This window comes from Chanos chanos, chromosome 11 (genome assembly GCF_902362185.1).
Source record: "Chanos chanos chromosome 11, fChaCha1.1, whole genome shotgun sequence".
Taxonomy (NCBI): domain Eukaryota; kingdom Metazoa; phylum Chordata; class Actinopteri; order Gonorynchiformes; family Chanidae; genus Chanos; species Chanos chanos.
The window spans coordinates 4494676-4522137 of record NC_044505.1 but is presented as its reverse complement, the minus strand read 5'-3'; positions in this window follow the sequence as shown (position 1 = coordinate 4522137).

The window sequence follows — 27462 nt, the reverse complement described above, 5'->3', positions numbered from 1 at the left end:
ATGACTGCCCAAAATACAAACAAATGGCATACACACAAATCCTTTATCCTATCCTGCATCCCATAAATGGTTCTCACAGTGTGTTTTTATGAAGTGAGTTCACTATGTCTTAGTCATTGTGGGGCTGAGGAAACCAAGCACTTTCCCCTCATGCACTGAAAGCTCCCAGTGTCCGATTGGCAACAGTGTTCAGGACCATGGACAGCACCAATCTGTCAAACCTGCACTGACAGCTGAAGACAGAGAGTGAGAGCCTTGGTCAGCTCCACATTCACTCACAGCAGCAGAACCTGGCTGTAGTGGGGAGGTGGAGCTGTGTCTTGGTCCACTTTGTATTCTCTTTATACCGTGTGATGGTAAACACTCCTATGAGTCTGAAAGATTTATTCTGTTGAATTTTGTTCCAATTTTAACCAATTTAACTATTTTGATCATGTTATTCAGATTAATAAAAAATGACAAATAAATTTAAACGCTCGGGCTCCAAAGTATTTATATGCACCAACCCATTCATTACACTCACAGAACAATATATTTTAATTGTTGTGGTACATTTTTAAAAGTGGTAGGTGCACTAATAAATAGACAAACAAAGGCTCTCTGTAGATTGCTGTCAACACTGACCCTCCAGGAACTTCCTCATTTCTGTTTAGTTCAGCACTTGTGTTTTCCTCACCACTAGATGGAGCTGTAAGATTAATTACATTAAGCAGGGGCAAGACTCTGTGTGGCCCAGACAGGGATATGAACCTGACCTTTCCTGGGTAAGAGAGAGCTGTTCGATGCTTTCCTGCAGTGTCTCTAATAAGGCAACAGTGAGTGTGATTGGTGGGTGAGAGGAGTCCTCTCTCTAGGTGGGCTAAGAGGACTCAGTTCCTTCAGTCAGTCTGAGAGAGCAGAGGTGAAGGTTGTTGGACTTATTGGATTATTGGACTGTTTCTTATTCATTTTTCCCCTCTCTTGGTATTTGTATATCTCATAAGATAAGAATTGATCTTTTGTCTGATGCTTTGAAAAACAAATTAAAATGTTTTTAATCTTATTAGTCTAGTGACTTTAACATACATCATGTAGTTGCAAACTCACAATTAAACTGGACATACTTCAGTAGCCAATTAAAGGAATATTCTGTTGCAAAGTTCTGTGGCAACTGACAGTTCTTTGTCCACTAGAGGGCGATAGAGCTACATAGTGAGTTGACCGTATCGGCGTGCAATAGGACATCACACTGTCTTTCTCCTTGAACATCGGTCTTAAGAGGTTTTCAGACAAGATTTAATCACAGTCAAATTTAGATGCATTTGCCAGAACTTATATACAACACTACCTCCAGATCTTGACTAACGGCAATTCTTGGACAAACACGGCAGTTATACCAAGTTACTTATACCCTCTAGTGGTGGAAAGGTGCAAGTGCAAGGTGCAAATGCAAGGCTGTTTCACGTTTTTGTGAGTGTGTGTGTGTGTGTTGCATGTACCACAGAATCCCCTACTCATTTTGGAAATTTATTTACCTGTTGAATTTCTTAAAATATTTCAAATAAGTTCATTCACACCTAAAGTAACTGAAGCACTTCGGTCTGGAACTAATCAGGAGATCATTATTAAAAGTTTTTACTGAATTTCATAAACAAACTTCATATGCATTTATTCTGACAAATGTGTTGTGAGTCAGTGTACAAGTCTTCAAATGTTAGAGAAAAAGTAGAACAATAATACAGGGGATATTGTGACAGTCCGGTAAGATATACCAATTAACACAAACAAAATAAAATCTGTAAACAGGTTTCAAATAAATGTCTCCTAATCTTACACGAGTAAACAATAAAAAGAAACTATTATAGTAAAACATCAATATTTCAGCATCAATGACAAAAGCATTTTCAGTAAAAGTTGATACATTAGGTTTTGTTCATAAAAAAAAAAAAAGACATTCATTGGTTTGTGTTCACCATGGCTGCATTTCCCTGAGTTAACATTTGATGTAAGTTTGGGACAAAATAACTGTATGAAGATAAACACTGAAATGGTTTGGAATGTGAGATCAGAACAAAGTCTGCAATACTAAAGTCATCTATTAATACTGAACATTTATATTTCATACACAGTTCCTTTATTCCCTTCTGTCCATCCTCATTTCATTATCTACTTTTCTCTCTCTCATTTGTATTTTTCTAAAGCGAAACCACCTTCTGCTATTCAGTCTCTTCCATCATTTTGATCTAAGGTTGGAAATGCTCCTCTTTACAACACTGAGGTCTAAAGAGCAGAGCTACATACAAGTACAAAGTTCAGAGTCCTAGACTGACCTCTCAGACACTGGATAAATCTGTGTGTGAAAAGTTTACTATTGACTGCAGAGACATGGAAATATGAATGACTATTTGCTTCAAGACCTTATGTGACAAAAAAGACATTTTAAAATGACATACAAAGGCAGGAAGGTGGAATTTCCATCTTTGATACTTTCTCCATCTTCCTTAGAAAGTCTCTCCTTCCACATCATCATATTCCATCTCTGATGGAGCAGGAGAAAATTGAGGTCTTTAATTTGTTACTCATAACATTTTTCAGTTCTATGTATAGAGAACTTTATACAGTAGATATTATGTGTTTGTCATTAGATGGGAATGGAAAGTGGGAAAGCCCCTTGTTAATAAAGCAGTTTGTAATCGTGTAAAGCAACAGCAACTGTCACGTAGGGCTGAACGATTAATCGATTTCAAATCGAAATCACGATTTAAAACAACATGATTAGCAAATCGCAAAGGCTGTCATTTAGGATCTAGTGTCATACAGCACGTCTGGCCCAGGGCTTTAAATTGTCATGTCAATGGTTTTACAAATTCATGTCGTCCTCCTTGTGTGACGGTCATGCTGACCAATCAGAAGTGCCGTGCTCCTCGTGTACCAATCAGAATTCACAATATACAGTCATAACAATATCCTCTGTACCTTAAGTATACCTGAATGTAACAGCTTTACATGTATGTGAATTATTACACATGAAGAGGCACGCTTAACCAAAGGAAACTCTCTCAGTGATGTTCTAGAGGAGTTACTTACACTAATGGTAGTGAGGGAAGGAAGAGGAAAGGAGAAGAAGAAGAAGAGCAGACCCAGTCACGTTCAGGTCTGAGAGACCAGAGTTACTGAGGTTGACTGTAGGAGACCCTGAGCGAGACTTCGTGTAAATACAGGCCAGGAGTGTCTTTTGTTATCGTGGATCTTCTGAAGTGGTGAGACTGGTCCCATTCTTCACAGAGACGAGCAGGACAGAACGGACGGACTTACATTACGGCTGACACAACCAGAGCTCAACTCAAACTGAACCCAGAGCTGAAGCGTAGGATAGCAGGGGGTCTAGGCATTTTATCGGATTTGGAGACAGGCGTGCTGCTATCCTTTTGGGGGTGTATCTGCCTGAGGGGAGAATACACTCCTTGGAATTTAGAAAGTGTTACATTAAGCTCTTAACTTTTTCCGGTTATGGAATAGTAAAATTGTATTAGCCTACTCATATCCGCGGCATTTTATGCTTCCGAGCGATATCAAAGATGATACATTGCGAACAGGTTTGGGTTGACTGACAGCTTGAGATTCCACTGCAGGGTTATTCGGCCTGTGGTTGTCTAAAAGCTCTACAGGTTCAATACATGTGATTATTCCCTAGTGTTGTACAGTTAGTTTCATTTTCTTTCGTTCAGTATAGTCAGTGAGTGAGAGAAGGAATGGTTTAAATTCCATTCTCACAGGAAACTAACCTCTGAGGTGCTCTGGGCTTCATTGGAATTGATCATTATCAATTTTTAACCAAATGGAACAGGGGCTGCTGCACTAAAACGTTAAGCCTGGTGTCTGTTAGGTGTTAAGGCGAGTGGTTTTTGCTTTGGTGTGCACTGGTCCTGAACACAGAGAAGCTTGGGCCAAAGGAACAGAGGGAGAGAGAGAGAGAGAGAGAGAGAGAGAGAGAGAGAGAGAAACAGGGGGACATGGGGGAGAGTCTGTACAATGTTTAACCTCAGAATCAGTGAGACATTTATTAACCCACGTATTGAAACGTAAAAAGTCTCTCCTCCCATTGCCACCTGACAACCTGTACTGTGTACCTTTCAGACAGGTATACCTCATAAAGTGGCCAGTGAGTGTGGGTCCATGGTAAGTGTTTCAAATTAAATGCACAGTGAGAGTATAGTTTCTCTATACACACAGCATGTAGTGAGAGCTTACAAAACTATTTCTCTGAAACTCACCTGCTAAACTGCCTTGAGTAGTGTCCACATCATCATAATCCTCTGGTGGGTCTTTCACAGCTGTCTCTGAAACAATAATCAACACAGTCATTACTAACACCCCAAACTTACATCAAAAACACACTGAACATGATTCATGGTTTCTTTTGTGGGCCACATTTTAGTTAAGGAGGACATTTTCTCACATTTCAACATATATTTTAAAAAAATAAAATGAATCATTAGAGAACGCTTAAACATCTTGTATCACTTGAGATCTGCTTTTCCAAACATTTTAGTAATTTTTTTCCATTACTGAATGAAAGAGGCTCTCCGTGTGGTCATGTGATCGCTGTAGTTTCAGTGTGACTGACTGAAAAGAGCGAACATACCATACAGGTCATAACTCACCAATCAAACTGCCTGGATCCTGCACTGATGTGATGACATCATCATGGAGCTCCAATGAGATCTCAGTTCCAGCCAGCTCTGAACCAATCGTAGAGATACATTATTTTAAACGCTGCCTATAATGTGAACATAATGTGATATATAGCATTTGATATGAAAATCTAGAGAAATCACCTGTCACACTTCCAGACTTCTTCCCTTCAGTGATGACATCATCATAGCCCTCTGGTGGAGCCTCTGTCACATTTTCCTCTGCATCAAAATACACAAACAAATTCCCCTCCATTCACAGCAGACACTGAACAGTAATGTAATTCCAAAGTGCATGTGTTTGAATTAAGAATACATTATTAATCTAGAAACAGAAACACACTCATCACACTGCCTGGGTTCAGTCCTGAAGTGACATCATCGTAGCTCTCTGGAGAGTCCAGTGTCAGCATCTCCTCTGAACCAGATAAAAACAGAGAGACTTTTGAATATTGACTCAAAACCACCTGTCAACAACATTTCCACACATCTGGTTAAACAGACAGTAGACAAGACTATGTGATCCATCTATAAACACACTAACCTGTCAGGTCACTGGTAGTTTTCGCATCATCGTAATACTCGATTTTCTCCTTCAAAGACTCTGCGGAGAAAAACACTTCATGTACTACACGGAAATTTCGAGTGTAACACTTTCTGACACAGTCACACTGAATGGACTATCAGACATTTTAAAATCAAAAAGCTAGAAAACCTTCCACACAATTTGAAAACTTTATGTCGCTTGATACGCTGGTGACAATTAAGTAACAGCACTACAAGGACATGCAGACGAGACGCCGGACATTTACAGGAAAATACATCGCACAAGAAAAAAAATGTATTCTTTTAGCAGATTTCATAACATGTCATGCTCTTTTGTCTCATACACAGACTATTACATAAATATTACTAACATAAACGCTATTTTGCGGTCAGGCTGGTCGCTGTTCACTCCTCGTTCAGCTGCGTAAAAGCATGAGTCAGTCTCAAAGGTTTTTTTTCTTCTTTTCATTTTCATTATGTTTTTCGCCGACCATCAAACTAATCATAGTCCCGTTCCGTCAAACGACGGTCTGCTAGCTCAGTTTTGACCAACCAGCATTTGCTAGCCTACCTGCTCACCGCTTATTTTTTCAAACCTCGACACCTGTCAGATCAATCGATGTAGCGACCGCGTTGCCGGTGGATCTCCTGTGGACTCCCTGCGTTTCTTTCAAGTTGACGATATTTGATCTTGCCAGTTAGCTGTGACTACACTTCCATGAACGCGCTGCGGTGAAGTTAAACTCAGCTTCCGTCACTTTTTGAGCCGCTGTTTGCAACAGCGTGACTGACTCGTGGTCAAATAGGCTGCGCAAGCCAGGAGTGGAGACCGCATTTTGCTTTTTTAAACCTGTGGTTTCAGTGCAGTCAACGGGCACGGATACTGGTGCTGTTTTAAAAATTTGTGTGTCTTGTTTAACCGTACGATACAGTGTCTCATCTCCCCATCGGTTACGTTCAGCCTCCGCGTACGTGCATTTCCAAAGCGCAAACGGAATCAAATGCATAAACTATTCCGACTACACGACGTTTGTTACATATTATTAATAATTATTAGACAGTAATGGCCTTCGTCGCTGATCTGAGGTGAGTATTACTATTACATTTAAAAAGATATTAAGGATGGGAAAGCTGTTCTTACATCCGTATTAAGAGCAGGGAATAAGCGGAGACCATCTGGCCGTCATACCTGAGAGGAGCGCTTCTTCTCCCACATCCTCATAGCCAGAGTTCTGTCCCTCTGAGAAAGCAGAGCGGTGCAGTCGTCAAACACGAAATTATAACACACATACACACACACACACACACACACTTTACGTTCTCCCGCTCCCTCACACTTGTAAGCCACATACACTCCCCGCTGCCGCCCTGTCTCCTTCTCAGACATGTACTGTCCCTCTTCTTTACCCCCCCCCCTCTCCTCTCTCCTCTTCTCTCACACACACGGGCACATAAACACTTCCGCTGCAGCTGTGACTCTCGTGGTTTTTGATGCTGAGCTCTCTGGCTGAACAGGAGCAAACCCGTTTAACGGCCTGACAGATTCTTATCATCAAACTTAGATCACACCAGTTAAAATAATACCCACAGTAACACCACAGTGAATTTACAAACTCCATCTTCTCTTTCATAACTCAAGTACGACTTATTTTTTCTCTGCAATTCATATGCCCCCTCATATGCGCCCCCCCCCCCAATAAAATAAAATATAAATCAAGAAAAATTGTATATTCTTCTTGATTTATGCAAATCATAAAATCCTCAAACAAGGATAAGGTTATGTCAGAGAATGTCTGTGTCACGAATCACCAATGGGCAGGACGCAAGTGCAGAGTAGCAGGATTTAATGTACAAATGAGAGAATGGTAAAGAACAACAAAGTAACAAACAAATGGGGTACTGCGATGAGCAAAGGTTATACAGAACTAGAACAAACAGATGATCAGGTAAGTACAAACGCTCAGAAGACTCATTAGCAAGTGTAGACTTCGCAGTGATGAATTGGAACAGAGGGGTTTAAGTAGGAGAGTGACTGAGTGCATGAAAGTGATGACAGGTGCAGGTGATGAGTGAATAGACCGGTGATTAGAAAACCGGCGACGCTGATGGCCGAATGGCTGAAGTCGGCGGGGGAGGAGACGAGCTCGTTACAGTCTGGTTATGAACAGATTAAGTGTCAAACCATCATGCAACGTGCGGAATCCCATCCCTCACTTCTCCAGTCATTCTGCACACTATGGATTTGTTTCGATAGAACGTTAACGTGACAGTAAATGAAAGCAACCTTAGAGCAAGGGAAGTAATTAAATTCGCTGGGGGCAGTTCTGTTAGCTCAAACCACGTTTTGCTGATGTTAATAAATAAACGATTTATAGAATTTATACCTCGTAGGGCCATTGCTTCGATAATAGTCTAGTTTAGTTTAGATCTAGTTTAGTTGTAGGCTGTTACTTGAGTAGGCTATGTAGGGTATTGGTTGTGTAACGTTGTGTTAAAAATATGGTTTCAAAACGACCAAGCGAAGAACAGTAAACCATGCAATTGTGTGGTCCTGTTCGTCTGCTTGAAAGTTGTGCGTTCAATCGCTACAACAGTCTACGCCTTTTTTTTAGCCATTAAAAAATAAATCGTCTTTGATGGCCCCAACCACCGCTTAGGCAGTTTCGAGTTACCGAGAGTAGGCTACGTTCATGAACAGTATTTTAGTGTAGGCCTACTGTTGATCTATCTGCACCTGTAGGCCCCCCTGTTCTCCAGATCGCCTTCTTCTCCTGTCCAAACGAAGACGTCCCAGTAGGCTATAGCGCCCCCCGCCCCCCGGGACAAATTCTGTCACTGCTCTGACAATCACACAACCTCCCCTGTAGATCGTACCTACAATACAGAACTGATGGATTATTGAAAAAATGGTCGTGTCGACTGCAAAGAAATATTTTAAATGTGATAGTCACAGTTACAGGATTAGTGGGAGTTCACATTCAATTAACGATGTCACGCAATTAACCTTGTACGCAGTCACCGAATAATTTGTGCGTAAATGGCAGTCGACTTTTAACTCGATGTACAGCGGGGAGGACTATATTCGACCCATATCAATATTAAAGAATTTTTATTTTATTTAAAGAGCGACCTGGAATGTGTTTGAAATGAAATATGATCATGATGAAATCTTTAGCAGTCTGTCTCTACATTCACGTCTCAAAACAAGCTGATGTGCGTTACAGTGAGTCGCGCGGAAGCAGCGAGAATTTACGAGCACTACTCTCTGCTATTCTTTTAAGAAACATGCATCTCTATTAGTCAAATAATTCATACAGGAAGATGGCATGATGGCAGATGACACACGAATACAGAAACTCTCTCTCTTTATGTGTGTGTAATTAATATATATATATATATATATGTATGTGTGTGTGTGTGTGTGTGTGTGTGTGTGTGTGTGTGTGTGTGTGTGTGTGCGCGCGCGTCCCTGTAAAGAGACTCCTTGCACCTCTCTGAACAGGGTTACTGGTTCTCTCAGTGAGTAGTCTGTGGTCAATCTCCTCATAGACGGCATCAGGCATGTGTTTCCTCTTAGACAGGGCTGTGTGGGAGAAAGCACACACACAGTCATATTTGTGGTGATAGATGTGTGGTAACATACTATTGTTTCACTCTGTAAAATGAGATGGAAGAAAAAAACTACATCTCTGCAGTTTTTCCTCAATGTTTTTCCTACCTCTCCTCAGAGCTCTGTTCTGGTAAAACAGCACAAGCAGAAACACCAGCAGTAGCAGGAGCAGTGCTCCTAGAACCAGGAACACCACCGAGGGAATGGACAGACCAGTCTGTGACTGAGTCTGTGAAGGACTGGTCCGTCTGCTGGTGGTTACTGGAGACACATGGACAAAGAAATCACATTTCAGGATATGATTTAGAGTTAAACATAAACCATACACCAATACAGAAACACAAGTCAGATTAAATGAGACAAAAACATATAGATATTACCTATTGACGCTGCAGAGGCAACAGACACAGCTGTTCTCTCTAGAGCACACACACACACACACACACACAGAGAGAGAGAAAGAGAGAGAGTGTTTATTAATTTTGTTGTGAGTGTAACAGGACTGAGACATTTTGTATTGAAATATTAATAGTTACAAGTTGATAACCGTTTAAGCTTTTGGGCCCATAATGCTGATAATGTGTCATTAGAAGAAATGAGAAGATAAGAGTGTACCTGTGGAGGTTTAAGGATGAGCAGATGGATCTGTGAAAAGGTCAGAGTTCATTTATTCATCAGTGGTGGACTTGAACTTAACTCTGATATCCTAACATGAACTCGTGGGACATGTTTTACTGTCATTTTAATACATTTCCAGTACAAATATATGACAATCATCAAACAAGCACAACCTGGGTTAAATAATTATTTGAGGTATTTCAGTGACTGGGCCCTGTCCCAATTCTTTTCAGTGCTCTGTTTCCTTGTGACCTTTCTCTCAGATGGCAGTTTTAATGACTCCTCTAAAAGCATTCATGTCATTTTTGTTCTGTATGACTTCAGTACACTCAGTTCTGTTTACAAGTTAGTATAAAAGGACACAAGGTAAAGGAGACATGGAAGAGTGTTGGGACAGGGCCCAGTCATTCAAATACTTCAGTTAATTCTCTGAATCAGGTCTGATGACAGTAGCCATGGGAACCATTGTCTCACTCCTACCTGTACAGGTGACTCCAACGTCTTCCTTATTGGAACAGGCAGTGTTGTTCTTCAGGGAGAGAGAGCAGTCAGACAGGTGGATCTCACTTCCTCTGCACTCCACCCTGCTCAGCCACACAGCTCCCTCTCCACGCCCATAGGCAGCATTCCCATCAGCCCTCAGTGCCGGCCCACAGCCCAGCTGTCTGCACACCACCTGAGCATCTCTAATGTCCCAGTCATCATCACAGACTGAGCCCCAGGTACCGTCATGATAAACCTCCAGCCTCCCAGAGCACTGGCCCTCTCCCTCCATCAGTCTGAGGGGTAGATGGTCTAGACAACAAATCGTGTTTTCAACTGAAACATCTGACTATCATGATATTAAATAAGGATTCCATTTTTTAAAAAAAATATTTGCACTCTAAATGTTTTCACTGGTAAATTGCTTACTTATTCAAGCCATTTTTAGAGACTGGCGAGTTGAAAGTTTTAAATTAATTTTCTTATGACAAAATGAACAAATAGAACCAAAAACATATTTTATAAAATGTTATATTTAAGACTGTTCTATTGTAGATCACTGATGTATAAAGGTGACAGACATATAGGAGAGAAATATAATATGAATGTGGGTAAGCTGTTCTCACCTGAACATGGTCTGTGATGTGGAGACGCTGCACATGGCAAATGACTTCGAGCGACAGTTTTTTCCTCTGTGACCGAAGGAGAAATGTGATGATTTTTAAATAATGAGTTACTTATTGACGCTGTAATTACTTGTAACAGCACATTCTTCTCCATTATCCTCATGCCTCACTGTGAAATTATTTCATGGTCTTCATCAGAGCACAAACACAAACAATGTTACCAGTAGAAACAGAACAACTGAATTTTAACCCAGAAATTCACACCAGTTGTGAATCTTTCTTCCTCTGGGTTGATTAGAAAAATGAAGGTAATTTACCTGAACAGGTGATTTTTGCCACTTCAACAGCAGTGCATTCATTCTGGCCCCAGGGTGAAGATGGACAGTTCCACAGACTGATGTCGTGTTTGCGGCATTGTACACGGTCAAGCCAGTTTGGAGCTGAAGCCAGTCTTGGTGTGCTTGAGTCCACACTGCCGCTCTTTCCACAGTTCAGCTCTTGGTAGATTAAAGACACTGTGTCTGAGTCCATCTGGTCCATGCAGACATTACCCCAGGTTCCATTGTAAAAAACCTCCAGGTTCCCAGAGCAGCCTTCAGTCAGTCTGATCTCTTTAAACTCTGAGGACAAAAGCAGAATTTGAAGTTCGCATGGTTGAGTGATACTGTCCCAAAGAGTCTTTTTCTCATACAGGCAAAATTCCAAAAAGGAAAAAGATATTTCATTAGTTCACCTGTCATAAGCATGAACCAACGATGTTTAAAACAAAAAAGATGCATTAACTAAAACCATTTACCTCATTCTCATACAGCTTGAGTGTGTGATATTGATGATGCATTTGAGCTGAATACCTGAACACAGCACTCCCACGTCCTCCTTGTGTCCACAGTCATGTCGGCCCCATCCCTCTGATGGACAGCTCCACAGGGACGTCTCGTTCCCCAGGCAGTCCACCTTATCCAGCCAAATGGGTCCAGTGCCAGAACCAAACCAGGCTGGAAGCGGTCCACTGAGGGCCTCTCCACACTGGAGCTGTCTGCACACCACCTCGGCATCCTTCATATCCCAGAAGTCATCACACACTGTTCCCCATGAGCCTTTGTGGAAAACCTCCAGACGCCCTGCACAGTCACTCCCAGAACCCACCAGTCTGAGGGACCTGTGACCTGAATTAGAGCATGAAGAAGACAGGCTCAACCTCTACACATAGAATTTTTTTTTTTTTTGCTTTTTTTTTAACAGGCAGTCCCTGGGTCATTAATGAGATCCGTTCCCTAAGTCTGACTTTAAGTTGAATTTGTAGTTAAGTCGGAACAGGTACATACAGTTCTTATTTAACGTCAGTTAGTTAAATGTTTGTCTCAGTATAATGGTGGACGGCGGTTTCCTTCCTTGGGCCGACGAACTGCTGAAGCCGCACATTGTTTTCATGAGCGTCACAAAGTAGTACACACATCTGTTATTATGAACCATTGTATTTATATTGAATTTTTAATATAATAGGCTTTACGGCAGTCCGTTCGTAAGTACCAGTTGTCCGTAGGTCGAATTTTTGTAACCCAGGGACTGCCTGTACTCTCTTTTTCATATCAGATCTTCAGTACTGAATCTGCCATGTTTCAAACAGCTGTCCAAAGGCATTGTGACTGTGACAATAAAAGAGACTGTCTCTGTTCTTGTGGAGATTAGAGGCCAGTTACAATGACCAAACCTCCAGTCATATAATACTCACTAGAGCAGATGAGTGACAGCTGTAAACTGGAACTGCAGTTTGTAGTTTGTGGTGAGCCACAGTTTCCCAGATATGCTTCAGTCCCAGAGCACTGGAAACCAGTCAGACACTCATCACTGTCCCCTGGACCAGACCCAGAGGAGCCACTGAACTCTACCACAGAGCCACAGTCCAGCTGTCTGCAGACCACAGAGGCTTCAGACAAACTCCAGGAGAACTCTCCTCCAGGCCTGATGGAAGAAAACCTCCACCTCTCCCTCACACTCCCTCTCTCCAGTCAGCCGCACCCATCGACCATCAGCAGACATAGAAGAACCTGAGGAGAAGAGTTCAATATCACCAAAAGCATCCTCTGTATGAATCAATTATTAATGAAGCAAAGTACCAGAGTGATGATTAATCTGACTTTCTGCAGCATTCAGTCATAAAGTGTATGTAACTGTGTCCCTCATAAACTGACCAGAGCAGATGACTCCAGCATCCTGCCTATGAGAGCATGCAGCTCGACTCCATGAAGAGATGATACATGCTGAGAGGTGTGTCTCGTTGCCCTGGCAATCAAACACATCAGCCCGTACTGGGTCACTGCCCTCCCCAAACCAGTCCACCCCCACTACAGCCACTGCACTCCCACAATTCAGCTGTCGACAGAGGACATCGGAGGCTCTGATATCCCACGATGCACCACACACTGTTCCCCACACACTAAAGTATTGACTCTCCACTCCACCAGAGCAGGAGTCAGAGCTGTTCACCAGTCTGAAGTCTGTGTATCCTGTTTACACAAGACAAACAGTGTTGTTCACATGTTTACATGAAGCAGAAAGGGGCAGAACATTCTATAATGGACATAATAGAACTCAGTCACAAAGGACAGGTCAATAATTTATATTTACCTGAGCATTTTATTCCTACATTGCTGTCATGAGAACAGTTGTGTCTCTGCAAAGATGATGTTGGACAGAAGAAAATCTCAGATTCGTTGCCTCTACACTGAATCTCCTCTGACCACACCTCACCCTCCCCTTTACCAAAAGCAGCAGCTCCCAGCACCTCTACAGGAACCCCACAGCCCAGCTCTCTACACACCACCTCTGCATCCTGCTGGTCAAAGGCAGCATCACACACCGTGCCCAAAGTCTTCCCACGAAGCACCTCTACTCTCCCAGAGCACAAATGAGCCCCGTTGACTAGTTTGGGTACTTTATGACCTGTGAGTTTGGAAGACACAAGTATTTATTTGAAATTTCATCTCATGCATATTTAAATTTAAATCACTGGTTGTAACTGATCCATCAACAAGACAAAAAAAACCCCCAAAAAAACCACACACACAACCTGAAAATGTCACTTCAAATTGACAGCACATCAGAAAGTCACTCTCTATGGGTGTTGATTTCCTAAGATGATTTGCTTTTGTATTTCTATAAATTAATGTCTTTGGTGTTTTTATCTCAGTAACAATTTAAGTGTCTCTCTGAATGCGATCTAATTTTCTAGGAAAATGTGATTATCAGGCATGCAGTGGAGCTGGACCCAAGCGCAAGACACGGTGATGGTGGTAACAAAAAGGAGGACTTTACTTACAGAAAAAAGCAGATAAATAAACAGGAACAAAGACCAGTAACAAAAAGGTGCAGCCTAACAGAGTGTATCCAAACACTAACAACGATAGACAAGGGACAGGGCAAACACAAGGGCTTAAATAGAAGAGGAGAACTAAACAGGGGAAGCATGATTGGAGCAAATTAACAAGGGTACAACAAGGATAATAAATGGAACAAACAGGATCAGGTGAGGGGCGGAGACAGACACAGAACAGGAGCACAAGACATTTCAAAACAAAAGTCCAAAATGAGGTGCAGGCTGTGACAGTGATAACATTGTTTTGCCCTAAAAACTGTGATTTCAAAAATGTCCTGGACAAAAATAATTTAAACAAATTAAATAATTTAACAAATTTAACTAGCACATAATAAGTATTCTGTTAAAATGCCATGAAAAATGAGAATAGATTTAAAAAGACATAGGTTGTAGTGCAATTATATGACTGTTACACTCACTACGATCTGATGAGACTGATCTTAATGAGGGTCACAGTAAAATCACTCTCTCCCATTAAACTTTTATGTTATAATGTAGGAAAATGGGTTTTTGTTAACAAGAATTGTTCAGAGAAAAAGAACACTATAAATGCTACTTGATGCAATGGGAAAATATAGACACAGGTAAAAGGATGTGAATGACAGGACAGAAATGTGTAATATAGAAATGTTGATGGTGTGGTTATGACTGAACACTGCATTAGAAGACTGCAGTAGCTGTAGTTATTGTTTGACTGTTATTTATTAGTGAGGTTTAATAAAACCTACCTGAGCAGATGACTCCAACATCACCATAATGACCACAGAGTGGAATTGCTCCGTCATCTGATATACACTTCTTCAGTGTGGACTCTGACCTTTTACACTCCACTCCAGCCATCACGATTGGTCCTGATCCCTCTCCAAAACGAGCAGTTCTCACTGCCTCTACAGCCTCCCCACATCCCAGCTCTCTACACACCACTGCAGCATCAATCATATCCCAAAATCCGATATAATTTGAATTCATACCGCACACTGTGCCCCACTGTCCTTCATGAAGAACCTCCACTCTCCCAGCACAGCGACTACCACCATTCACCAGCCTCACACTGCCTGTAGAGGAGAGAGAGAGAGAGGGAGGGATAGAGAGAGAGGGAGGGAGAGAGAGAGATCTTATTAAGTGGGAACTGGCTTAAGAGAGAAAAGATCATCAGTTATCATTTTGTTCAAAAAATGTTCAATTATCTTCGTATGACAAGATAATATCTCATCATTCTTATTTCTATGTTAAGTAAGAGACAAGCGTAGAAGAAAATTTAACCAGTTTCTCTTCTTCACAGTATTTGTTCAGTACATGTCAATTAGATTAACAGTACCACAAACAGAGGCATGATGTAACTTCATCATCACCCATCAGCCCACTGTTATAGGACTCCTGACCTCAAAGGAAGTTCTCAAGATCAACTACTGTAATTCGTCTGGTCTTAACAAAACAAGAGACATTAAACAAGTGGTCACCCAACACATTCAGATGGCAGTCTGTGTTATGTACAACCACTACAATGCCACAGACAGTCCATGTATTAATTAAGTAAAAATTACTGGTTGTCAGCTTAAAATAAAGGAGAATTAGAAAACATTTCAAATCATTGAATTTTTATTATCAAAACATTGACTCTGCAGTAGTTTAAACAGATTTCTAAAGGCACTGTGATTGGTCTGACAACAGAAGAGACCGTCTCTGTTCTCGTAGAAATTAGAGGCCAGTTCAAATGACCAAACCTCCAGTCAAATAATACTCACCAGAGCAGATGAGTGACAGCTGTAAACTGGAACTGCAGTTTGTAGTTTGTGGTGAGCTGCAGTTTCCCAGACAAGCTTCAGTCCCAGAGCACTGGAAACCAGTCAGACACTGATCACTGTCACTTGGACCAGACCCAGAGGAGCCACTGAACTCTACCACAGAGCCACAGTCCAGCTGTCTGCAGACCACAGAGGCTTCAGACAAACTCCAGGAGTCCAGGAGAACTCTCCTCCAGGCCTGATGGAAATAAACCTCCACCTCTCCCTCACACTCCCTCTCTCCAGTCAGTCTCACCAAACCAGCATCAGCAGACCCAGAGGAACCTGAAGAGAAGAGGTGAATTTTGTATTTACATTCATTCACATAGGATATACTTTCATCCAAAGTGACTTACAAGTGAAGCAAAAATATAATCCAAGCATGTAGCCGTTAAAGAGCTAGCTGTGGTAGAAGTATCGTAAGTAATTTCAGTGACTGACCCGATACCAGTTTAAGAACAGTTGAAAGAAGTAAAAGAGGAAAGTACAGAGAGATACAGGTAGAAACAGTGCTAATGAACTTGGGCCTACAAAAGTGTAAGAGAAGAAGCCATTGCCCAGTGTGGGAGATGAGGCAGTGCTAATAGTTAGGATGCTGTTGGGCAGGAATTGGAGAGAAACTTTTTACTTTACAATACAGGAGTTAATAAATGTTTCACTAATTGTGACATTAAAAATTGCACAGACTCTCCCCAACCGAGTTCTAATTAACGCTATCCAAACTTTGAGAAGTATTGGCTTCCACTAGGCAGAGACACCCCCAAAAGGGATAGAAAGCATCCGTTATCTAAATCAGACAAAATCCCAACACTTTGCTATCCTAAAACAGTCGGTCACTTGGCCTCAAAGTGGGTTCATGTGGTTTGAAGAGCATCTTCAACGTGACCCCTCCTCCTCGTCCTTATGGAGATTTGGCCCAGTTTCATCACTTTGGATCATCATCAACGCAAAAGCCCTCGTCTGCCTCTGGATTCCCGTTGACGACCATCCTGTCATTCCAGACTCTCACACTGGATTGTGGTCGGGCTGGATCTGATTATCTTTTCCCTCTCCTCCTTTTCCTCTCCTCACTACCATTAGTGTAAGTAACTCTCCACTAGAACATCACTGAGACAGTTTCTTTTAGTTAAGTGTGCCTCTTCACCAGTAGTAATTCATACATGCATAAGGTTGTTTCATTTAGGTACACTGAAAGTAGTGAGGTTGTTGTCTCTGTTACTTGTTTGTTTGTCATCCTGCGTGTAGTTTACAAGTTTGTGTGTGTGTGTGTGTGTGTGTGTGTGTGCATGCGCGTGCGCATAGCAAATGTGCCTTAGTTTCCTCTAAAGCCCATTTCATTCAACAACGAATTTATTTAATGAATTTATTTACAGTTTGAATGTAGGGCGGCACGGTGGCACAGTGGGTAGCGCTGTCGCCTCACAGCAAGAAGGGTTTGGTTCCCGGCCGGGTGGCCAGGGTCCTTTCTGTGTGGAGTTTGCATGTTCTCTGGGAGCTCCGGTTTCCTCCCACAGTCCAACGACATGCAGGTTAGGTGAATTGGAGACACTAAATTGCCCCTAGGTATGAATGTGAGTGTGTGTGTCTGTCCTGCGATGGACTGGCGACCTGTCCAGGGTGTTTCCTGCCTTTCGCCCTATGAGCACTTGGATAGGCTCCAGTACCCCCCACAACCCTAATCAGGATAAGCAGCTTAGATAATGAGTGAGTTTGAATGTAACTGTTGTAATAAAGGTTGAAATTTGAGGTTCTACTCTCTGAGTATGTGATCAGTCATTTTCTAGTTTACTGAATGTGATGAGGGGCACAGTGGGTAGTGCTGTCGCCTCACAGCAAGGAGGTCTTGGGTTCGATTCCCAGCTTGGTGGCCAGGAGTCTGTGTGGAGTTTGCATGTTCTCCCCATGTCTGTGTGGGTTTCCTCCAGGAGCTCTGCTCTCCTCCCACAGTCCAAAGACATGCAGGTGAACTGGACATACTAGGTATGAATGTGTGTGAATTGGAGACACTAGGTATGAATGTGACTGTGTTTGTGTCTGTGTCTGTGTCTGCTCTGCGATGGACTAGCGAATTGTCCAGGGTGTTTCCCTGCCTTTCGCCCTATGAGCGCTGGGATAGGCTCCAGCACCCCCCTCGACCCAGATTAGGATAAGCGGCTTAGATAGTGAGTGAATGTGATGATCAAAGGAACTAGTTTATCAAAGTGAACTGAATGTGTTAATGCTAATGAAGAGTTCTTTAAAGTTCTGGGTTCGGAGTGATGAGCTTTGAATAGATTTGAGAATATCTGCAAATTAACTGGATTCAGATTCTCAAATAAGGTTATAGTTACAGCTAAGTGGTATCAGTTTCAAGAAAAATGTACATGGTGAAACCATTAACTGTAATTGATCTATACCACTGACGTAACAATACTATAAAATAATCAACAAAACAGCTATACTACAGCACCACCAACAAAGCATGTCTGTTGCACCATAATCTAAGGCTATAATTTACTAAAAGTGAGTTTACCAAAAGCATCCTCTGAATGAATCAATTATTAATGAATCAAGGTAGCTGAGTGATGATTAATCTGACTTTCTGCAGCATTCAGTCATAAAGTGTATGTAACTGTGTCCCTCATCTAAACTGACCAGAGCAGATGACTCCAGCATCCTGCCTGTGAGAGCATGCAGCTCGACTCCATGAAGAGATGACACATGCTGAGAGGTGTGTCTCGTTGCCCTGGCAATCAAACACGTCAGCCCGTACTGGGCCACTACCCTCCCCAAACCAGTCCGCCCCCACTACGGCCACGGCACTCCCACAATTCAGCTGCCGACAGAGGACGCTGGAGGCTCTGATATCCCACGATGCACCACACACTGTTCCCCACTCACTGAGGTACTGCAGCTCCACTCGACCAGAGCAGGAGTCAGAGCCGTTCACTAGTCTGAAGTCTGTGTATCCTGTTCACACAAGACAAAAGTGTGGTTTACATGTTTACATGATGCAGAAAGGGGCAGGACATTCTGTTTCTCATGGACAAAACTGAACCAATATACTTAATAATAGGTTATAACATTTTGTTGTTATTTCTGACATGTATTCTTAACTATTTGTTTCATCATGCGGAAATCATTGTAAGAAATAACAAATCATTCTCAATAAATAACATTCACTACTGTCCTAAGGACAAGTCAGTAATTCATAATTACCAGTGCATTTTATTCCTACATTGCTGTCATGAGAACAGTTGTGTCTCAGTGTAGATGATGTTGGACAGAAGTAAATCTCAGATTCGTTGCCTCTACACTGAATCTCCTCTGACCACACCTGACCCTCCCCTTTACCAAAAGCAGCAGCTCCCAGCACCTCTACAGGAACCCCACAGCCCAGCTCTCTACACACCACCTCTGCATCCTGCTGGTCAAAGGCAGCATCACACACCGTGCCCAAAGTCTTTCCATGAAGCACCTCTACCCTCCCAGAGCACAGATGAGCCCCATTGACTAGTTTGGGTACTTTATGACCTGTGGGTTTGGAAGACACAAGTATTTATTTGAAATTTCATTTCATGCATTTCATATATGTTATCTTATGCATATATTTAAATTTAAATCATTAGTTGTAACTGGTCCATCAGTAAGGCAATAAAATACAATTTACCCCCACAATATGAAAATTTCACTTTAAAATGACGGCAGATCAGAAAGTCATTCTCTGTGGGTGTTGATGTCCTAAGATGATTTGCTTTTGTATTTTTCTGTAAAGTCATTTCTTCAGTTTTTTAATTACAGTAACAATTTAAGTGTGTCTCTGAACATAATCTAATTTTCCAGGAAAATATGAAAACATTCTTTTGCCTTGAATACGGTCATTTCAAATATGGCCAGGGCAAATATTTCTAAATAATTAAACAAATTTAACCACCACATAACTAGTATTCTGTTAAAATGACAAGAAAAATGAGAGTAGATTTTAAAAAACATAAGTTGTAGTGCAATTATATGACTGCTACACTCACTATGATCTGAGGAGACTGATCTTAATGAGGGTCACAGTAAAATCACTCTCTCCAAGTAAACCTGTATTTAGCAAAATAAGTATTTGTAAACAAGAACGGTTCAGAGAAAAACAACACTATAAAAGCTACTTGATGCAATGGGAAAATATAGACACAGGTAAAAGGATGTGAATGACAGGACAGAAATGTGTTTCGTTTGTGTGCCTTGTTTCGTTTGCGTCTCTCTCTCTCTCTCTCTCTCTCTCCTGACACAGGTACCCAGCTGTGGCGGGCTGGCAACATCATCTGGCCTGATGTTGTGCCCCGCCCCCCCCTCTAACCGTTCGACCAACCAGGGAGGGAGTGCCCCTCGTGGTTTAGCCAACCGGACGCGGAGTGCCAACATTTAAAGAGGCTGAATGTATTGTGTGTTAGATTTCGGTCTCGTTGCATTTTTGCCTTTCGTGTGTTTTCTGCTAATTATAAACTTGCCATTCTGTGTTCGACCCTGAATTTCCGTTTATTAACTTTGTTTGTGGATTGCGCTCTGGCTTTGGTGCTTTGGTTATCCTTTGGCTCTGCCACCTTTTTGTTTTGTAGTTCAGTGTGTTTTTCGGTGTAGACATTTAGGGTGGTTTTCGTTTTACTAGTTTCATTTCTTTGGCACCGTCTATCGTCCTCTCCCACTTACGTGTGTTTTTGTGTGTGTTTGTAAATATTTTGTAAATATCACTTTGTAAATATTCCAAATATATCGTGCACTTTCTTTTACACTAATTCCCCGTGCCCCTGTTTTTATCCCCCATCACACCGTCCCAAAACCAGCACAGGTGGTGGGTTCCTTTATGCTACTTCCCCCCTACATACCCCTAGACACCACACTCCACCGGGGACGTAACAGTAATATAGAAATGTTGATGGTGTGGTTAATGACTGAACACTGCATTAGAAGACTGCAGTAGTTATAATTATTGTTTGACTGTTATTTATTACTGAGGTTTAGTAAAACCTACCTGAGCAGATGACTCCAACATCTTGATAATGACCACAGCGTGGAATTGCCTCATCATCTGATCTACAGTCCTTCAGTGTGGACTCTGACCCTGTACAGTCCATTCCAGCCATCACGATTGGTCCTGATCCCTCTCCAAAACGACCATGCGGCACTGCCTCTACAGCCTCCCCACATCCCAGCTCTCTACACACCACTGCAGCATCACTCATATCCCAAACAACGTAGTAATCTGACTTCACACAACACACTGTGCCCCACTGTCCTTCATGAAGAACCTCCACTCTCCCAGCACAGCGACTACCACCATTCACCAGCCTCACACTGTCTGTAGAGGAGAGAGAGAGAGACAGACAGAGAGAGAGAGAGAGAGAGAGAGAGAGAGAGAGAGAGAGAGAGAGAATTAATTTCAGTTGTCCTCAAAAAGAGAACTAACTTAAAACAAACAAATAAAATAATAACTTCTTGGAATAAAAGCTGTTCAAAACATTTCAGTTTAAACACACATTCTACAGATGATAACCTGATAATGTCCTTTCCCTACACAGCCAGTAAGAGACAAGCTCTGTAAATAACTTCTCTCCTGAATAACTTCTCTCTATTATATTTCATTAAAATGATATTTTTTTTTATCTCTTGACCCTTTCATCATGAAATTGCACTTACCAGCTGTGGTGAGATGAACCATGGAGGACAGAAAAATGATCCACACACACGTCTCCATCTCTCTCTGCCCCAGACCACGCTCCGTTTCAACAACTAGTCACAGAGCACAACCTTCACCTCTGCTCTCTCACACTGACTGAAGGAACTGAGTCCTCTTAGCCCACCTAGAGAGAGGACTCCTCCCACCCACCAATCACACTCACTGTTGCCTTATTAGAGACACTGCAGGAAATCATCAAACAGCTACAGTCACAAATCAGAGAATGCTCTTTAAAATTCTCCAAATATATCAAAATAAGGTCTGTGCTTTTGAACAGGACTCCTCCTCCTGTCTGTAGACACGTCTCCCTGAGGAGAGACAAGACACATCAGCCCTGTGAGAGAGTCACAAAACCACAAACACATTTATTTCAGAGAAGAGGTACGCAACTGAATAGATTACAACTAGGTATTAGGAATCCGACTGATGCACTGATTGTAAGTGGCTTTGTCTAAAAGCGTCTGCTAAATGCTAAATTGTAAATTGTAGCTACTTCGCATGCAGTATAGTGTGGTGTGTGTCTGTGTGTGTTTGTGTGTGTGTGTGTGTGTGTGAGTGTGTGTGTGTGTGTGCAAAAAAAGAAAGAGAATGAGAGAGAGATTTCAGAATGAATTTCTTGGTATAAAAAAAAATACTAATCAAACCCAATTGCTGCCTTGACCTCATCTCTCAAAGTTTTATATTAGACAGTTTTTTTTTTCTCACTGCTGAATAATAAAGTTTAAAATACGAGTTTAAAACATACAGTATTTCAGACTACCCATATGTTACCCAGGAGATGTCTCTTTGGGTCATGTCCCTCTCTGCTTTACACAGTGTAATTAATCCTACAGCCCCATCTAATGGTTAGAAAAAGTAAGTGCCAACATTACATGAAAGTGAGGATGTGTCTGAATTAGTCCGTGTTAACAGTATACTTGCAGAGGTTGCTGTGTTTTAGGAACTGTACATGTACCTGTATATACTACCCAGCACAACTGAAGAATATTGCTTTGTGTATAATCTGAACAATATGAACTAAACAATATGTAAATCGCACTGAAAACAGCAGCAAGGTCAACCCAAGTCATCCATTCGAGGCTCATGTGGATTCTGCCCAGCAGAAGATGAAAAAACACTTTGATGCATCACGTAGGGCGTGGCAGCCTGCTCTGGGTGCGAGTGAAAGGCGACAGTGGTCAGAACAAGCTGTCTTCATTCTGGTCCACACCCCTACAGGTAGAACAACAGCTTGGCCCTGTTACATATCAACTCCAGGATGGATCTCATTGGCATGTGAGTCGTCTTCACTGGGTCCCAGCCACCCCAAACAGCACATGACCCAGGGCCTCCAACATTGTCCCATACAGAGCAACAGCAGAGCATGGAGACAAACAACGAATCTTCCCCAACATAAAACTCTTGTTAGGGGCCAGTCACCAGCCACAGTTCAAACACCTGCACCAATCCAGACCCCAGTCAAACTTCAGGAATATACTGTTATACTTTTAGTGAAGTGTTAAGTTATGTTATACCTTTAAGGAGCTGTTACGTTCTGTATTATGGGACTGAAGGACAATCGGCTGTAGGTGATCTTTGGGTGGTGTGTGTGGGGAATACGGAAATTAAAAAAGAAAAGTTGAACTGAAGTGATGTTCTCTGTGTGTGTGACAGGGGGAGACAGGAGAGAGAGCGGCTGACTGTGCTGCTGCATCAGCAGGAACATTTCCCTGTGACAGTGGGTCAGTGGAGCCTGTGTGAGCCTGACATTCACAAACAGAAACAGTGGTGAGGGGAAGAAGAGCAGAAAGAAGATTAACAGTGACAGACTTGTGAGCTATGGGTTTTCTTGTAGAGGTGAGAAAACCATAGTTTTTCCATAATGCATGAGAGTTCTGACACGCATTAAAAACATACGGAGAATCAGCATAAACAGTGACATTTTGTCTCGGTATTTAGGATAAAAGCCCAAGTTAGAGCAAACAACTCAGCAGCCTGTGCAGAGAGATGACCTGGAAGTCTGGCACTTATATCTACGTCATGTGTAGTACACACAGCATATGCTGCACATGGTGTACAGGAATACTGAAAAAATGCTTTTGTTAGATCTATAACAGTAAACCAACAAGAATCAGATGGAACTTGAGACATGAGAGTTACCACATTAGGAACAGTTGGAGCTGGATGTTGATCAGCATCATTAATGGCTCTAAGATCTTGGACAGGCCTCCAACTACCATTTGGCTTTTTCACAGGCAGGATGGGAGTGTTACAGGGAGAATGAGGGCATTCAACGATGGCACCTTTTACTATCAGTGACTGGATAACAGGAGCAATGCCATCAACAGCTTCAGAGCTAAGAGGACACTGTCTTTTACATGGTCTGAAACCAGACTCTGGTTCTACAATAACAGGGGTAGCACCTTTTATGTTACCAAAATGAAACTTGCTAGTGGCCCATAAGCTGTTAGGGACTGTTGAAAGCAAAACTTCTCATGCTATAGTTAAAGGCATAAGTGTAACTTTCTGTGGTGAACATAGGCTGTGAATAGAATGAATAACAGCTATACTGGGGTCTAGAGGATAGGAAGCAATCTCTAATGGAGAAAAAAAGGCTGCCATCTGATTGCTGTTGCCAATCAGAGGCTTCTAATGCTGTCTTAACCCAGGGGCCAATGTCCTCCCAGGCACAGTTTGGATGTTTAGACAGAGAAATGTGTGGAACAGAGCCTGGTACAGAAAACAAGGCTGCCTGAGGTTCAGAAAGCTTTACAGATTCAGCTGAAAACTCAGAGCTAACAAAAACTCTGTTGACAACTAGTGTGTCTTCATTATTTCCTGCCAACCAATATTCCTCATATGTGTAGTCTCTAATTCCTGCAGAAGTGTGACATGCAGTGTAGGAAATCTGGTGTTTCTGAAATCTGTGGGAACATAGAGAAAAGCTTATTTATGTCATGGGGATCTATGAAGTTCCAGGAGTAGTAGTGATCAGTCCCAGGAGTAGTAGTGATCAGTCCCAGGAGTAGTAGTGATCAGTTCCAGGAGTAGTAGTGATCAGTCCCAGGGATGCAAACAGTGTATAAACCAGCAGCATCACAGACCAGTCTGATGCTTACAGGGTCTCAAAAAACACTAATGCTAATAAATGCCACATCAAATCTGTGCCCATCATATTTACAGGGCACACGTTAGAGGGAAGAAACTGATGCTCCCCTCAGAGTTACGCTGCCCGCTTTGTGATTGGTTACGTGGACTAGGTCTTCCTCTGTCTCTGTCTCTGTCCTTTGGTGTTGTTAAATTGGGATCGTGACTTCCAGCCTTGGTCCGGAACGCCATCCTGCTGGTGGAACATCAGCTGTGCATTCTGAAGTTGTTTTGCTTGTTTTTGATCAAGGTCTATTTCTCTCTGCATTCAGGATGTGAGTCCAAAAGCTCCGTTAGAGGATTTGTTTCCCAGCTGATGCAAACAGTCATGGTGAGGCTCTTTAGACTGGGATGGAGGCCATTCACCAGGGCAGTCTTCAGTAGGTCTCCATACACTGTATTTCCTGGATCAGTACCAGAATGAGCAGCAAAGACAGTTTCCATGCGAGTGTGGAGGTCAGGGGCAGACTCACCCTCAGCCTGTCTGGTGTTGTGGATCTCAGGCCGGCTGGTTCTCAGAGGGAAGGCCTCACACACAGCAGTGTAAAGGGCGTCCATCGTGCCATTTAACTCTTGTGTCCCCGGCGTGGGTAACGTGGTCCAGTTGCCAGGTCGAATGTTGGCCCACCTGAGTTTGAATCACCTACGACACACAGCTTCTACTTCTTGAAGAGTGGGGTTATACATAGTAAACAGTTGTTGCATGGCTGTAACCCATTTCTCACCTCCAGTCTTTTGAGGGTTAGGCAACTCACAGGTTACTTCTCTCAGTGCATCTTGCTGCCAGGGCCTGTTGACCAATACTTCTGGCTCCCATCCAGCAACCGCAACATCATCAGCGGTGGCAGGCCGGGGTTGAGGATTAGGGAGAACCATCATCAGCATCTGGTGTATCGTTCCAGGAGGAGCTCAGCTGCAGACGTGATAAGGGCTGGTGGCTGGAACAAAACCTGTACTAGGAGAGACAGGGTTCATTTTCTCCTCTTTCTTCATTGGCTCTGCACGCTGGGAGGAACCTCCCTAAATCATGTTAGGAGAATGAACCCTGTGGCTTCATCCTCCTGGCAAAACAAAACCATAGAGCTCCTCTATTAGGAGGTTTACTACTTTCTCTGAGTTAACTAACTCTGAGCTTTACTAAACCTGCTCTCTGTAATACCCCGCAGCCGGGGGAAAAGTAACTCTGTTATTTCTCTCCGTATAGAACGGTCACGAGAGCACAGATAGTTGAACTATTTCAGTCTAATGTGTTCAGGGCTGGACTGTTTATGACTTTGGGTGTGATCTTAATGAGAGGTGTCTGACTGCCCTGCCCCAACCCAAAACTGTATTTTACTGTGTGGGGATAACAGACACAGGTGTGAATATATCACCTCTTTAACCAGAGTTATCTTGCCTGTTCGGTCTCGTCAAAGTGGCAGACAGGACAAGAATAATGAGACAGAGAAACCTTCATTTACAATCATAGTAGAGAGTTTGGAAGGAGCTTAAGGTTAACATGATGGCGCTTTAACCACTGAAAAAACAACATAAGCACATGAATAACAGCTTATTCCATCTGAATGCCCACATCAGCTCCCAATAAAACTCACCAGTTGGCAGATTTAGACTGAAGTAATGAACTAATCATTATGGAAAATGAACAAGAGAAAGAAGATAATTGATAAAAGATAAACTAAAATAGAATAAGATGATAAAATAGAGTAAAATGCTGGGCACGGAGTGATACTATTCTCCATGGTGGTTGTGTCGTCCATTCGTTCCATGCCATGGAAAAATGTACAAGCCTGGCTGGATTAATGCACACTTCTCGCTTGCCTTGGGTATCGTTGATATATCATTTATTTTGTTCGTTTACAGCAAAAAAGATTGAATGAAAAGTGGTTGTAAATTAATCCTTATAGTCATACTTAATGAAAAACTGGTTATAACGTGAATTGGTGAGGAGAAACATGGTCAAAATAGTGTGTTTTACCAAGCTCCCCTTTTCCATCGGCTAAACCCAAAATTCAACTGTGCTCGACGTCATATAGATTTTGCCCTCTCACGTGGCAACAAACATGACGTTTCGTACATAAAACAGAAATATACATCCAAAACTATCCAGTCACAATTTTCAATAATTATTCATATCTTAATTCAATATGTAAAAAATGAAAATGGCTATAACATTCCGGCCCCTAATTTTTTGTGTAACGAAAAATTGCCAAAATTATACATCGATAGCCATTAAGTTAATCATTCATACATCGACCAAAAAATAAGCACAAAGCATCCATATGCTGTACATCACCCAAGCAGTGTGTATCATCATCTTTGTACATAACCAAGAATAGCATAGTTTAGGTTTAGAAATTCTTACCAAAGTCCATTTAAATGTATGTGGGCCTATGTGTGTATGTGAGAGTCCATGAAAAATGGATCCATCAAAAAGATAGCTGAAAAAACTCAAATTCTTCAGTAAGAATTTGAGCCCCAAGAGCTCTTTCCATTGGCAGCTGTTCCTTGCTCAAATCCAGTCCTCACTTCTTTTGCTCTATCCTCTTCAGGAATGGCAGAGAGGACAGTGCGATCATTGCTTATCCATTTGTTTAGACAGAAGCCACCTTTTGAGCATATTTCAGTGAGCTGCTGATACAGAAAGGTAGCCTGCTCCGTACTGCTAACCGCTTTTAGGCAATCATCTACACAGAAGTTTTGTCGGATGGTGTTTGTGACTTCTTCTAGATACTCATCTTGATTGTCATCCGCAGTTTTCAGCAAAGCAAATGTTGCACAGCTAGGTGATGATACTGCACCAAAGATATGCACAATCATTCTGTGCTCTACAAGTTCCTTAGAGGCGTCTCCCTTTGGCCACCAGAGAAAGCGCAAGAAGTTGATGTCTTCCTTTGCCACCCGAACCTGATGAAACAT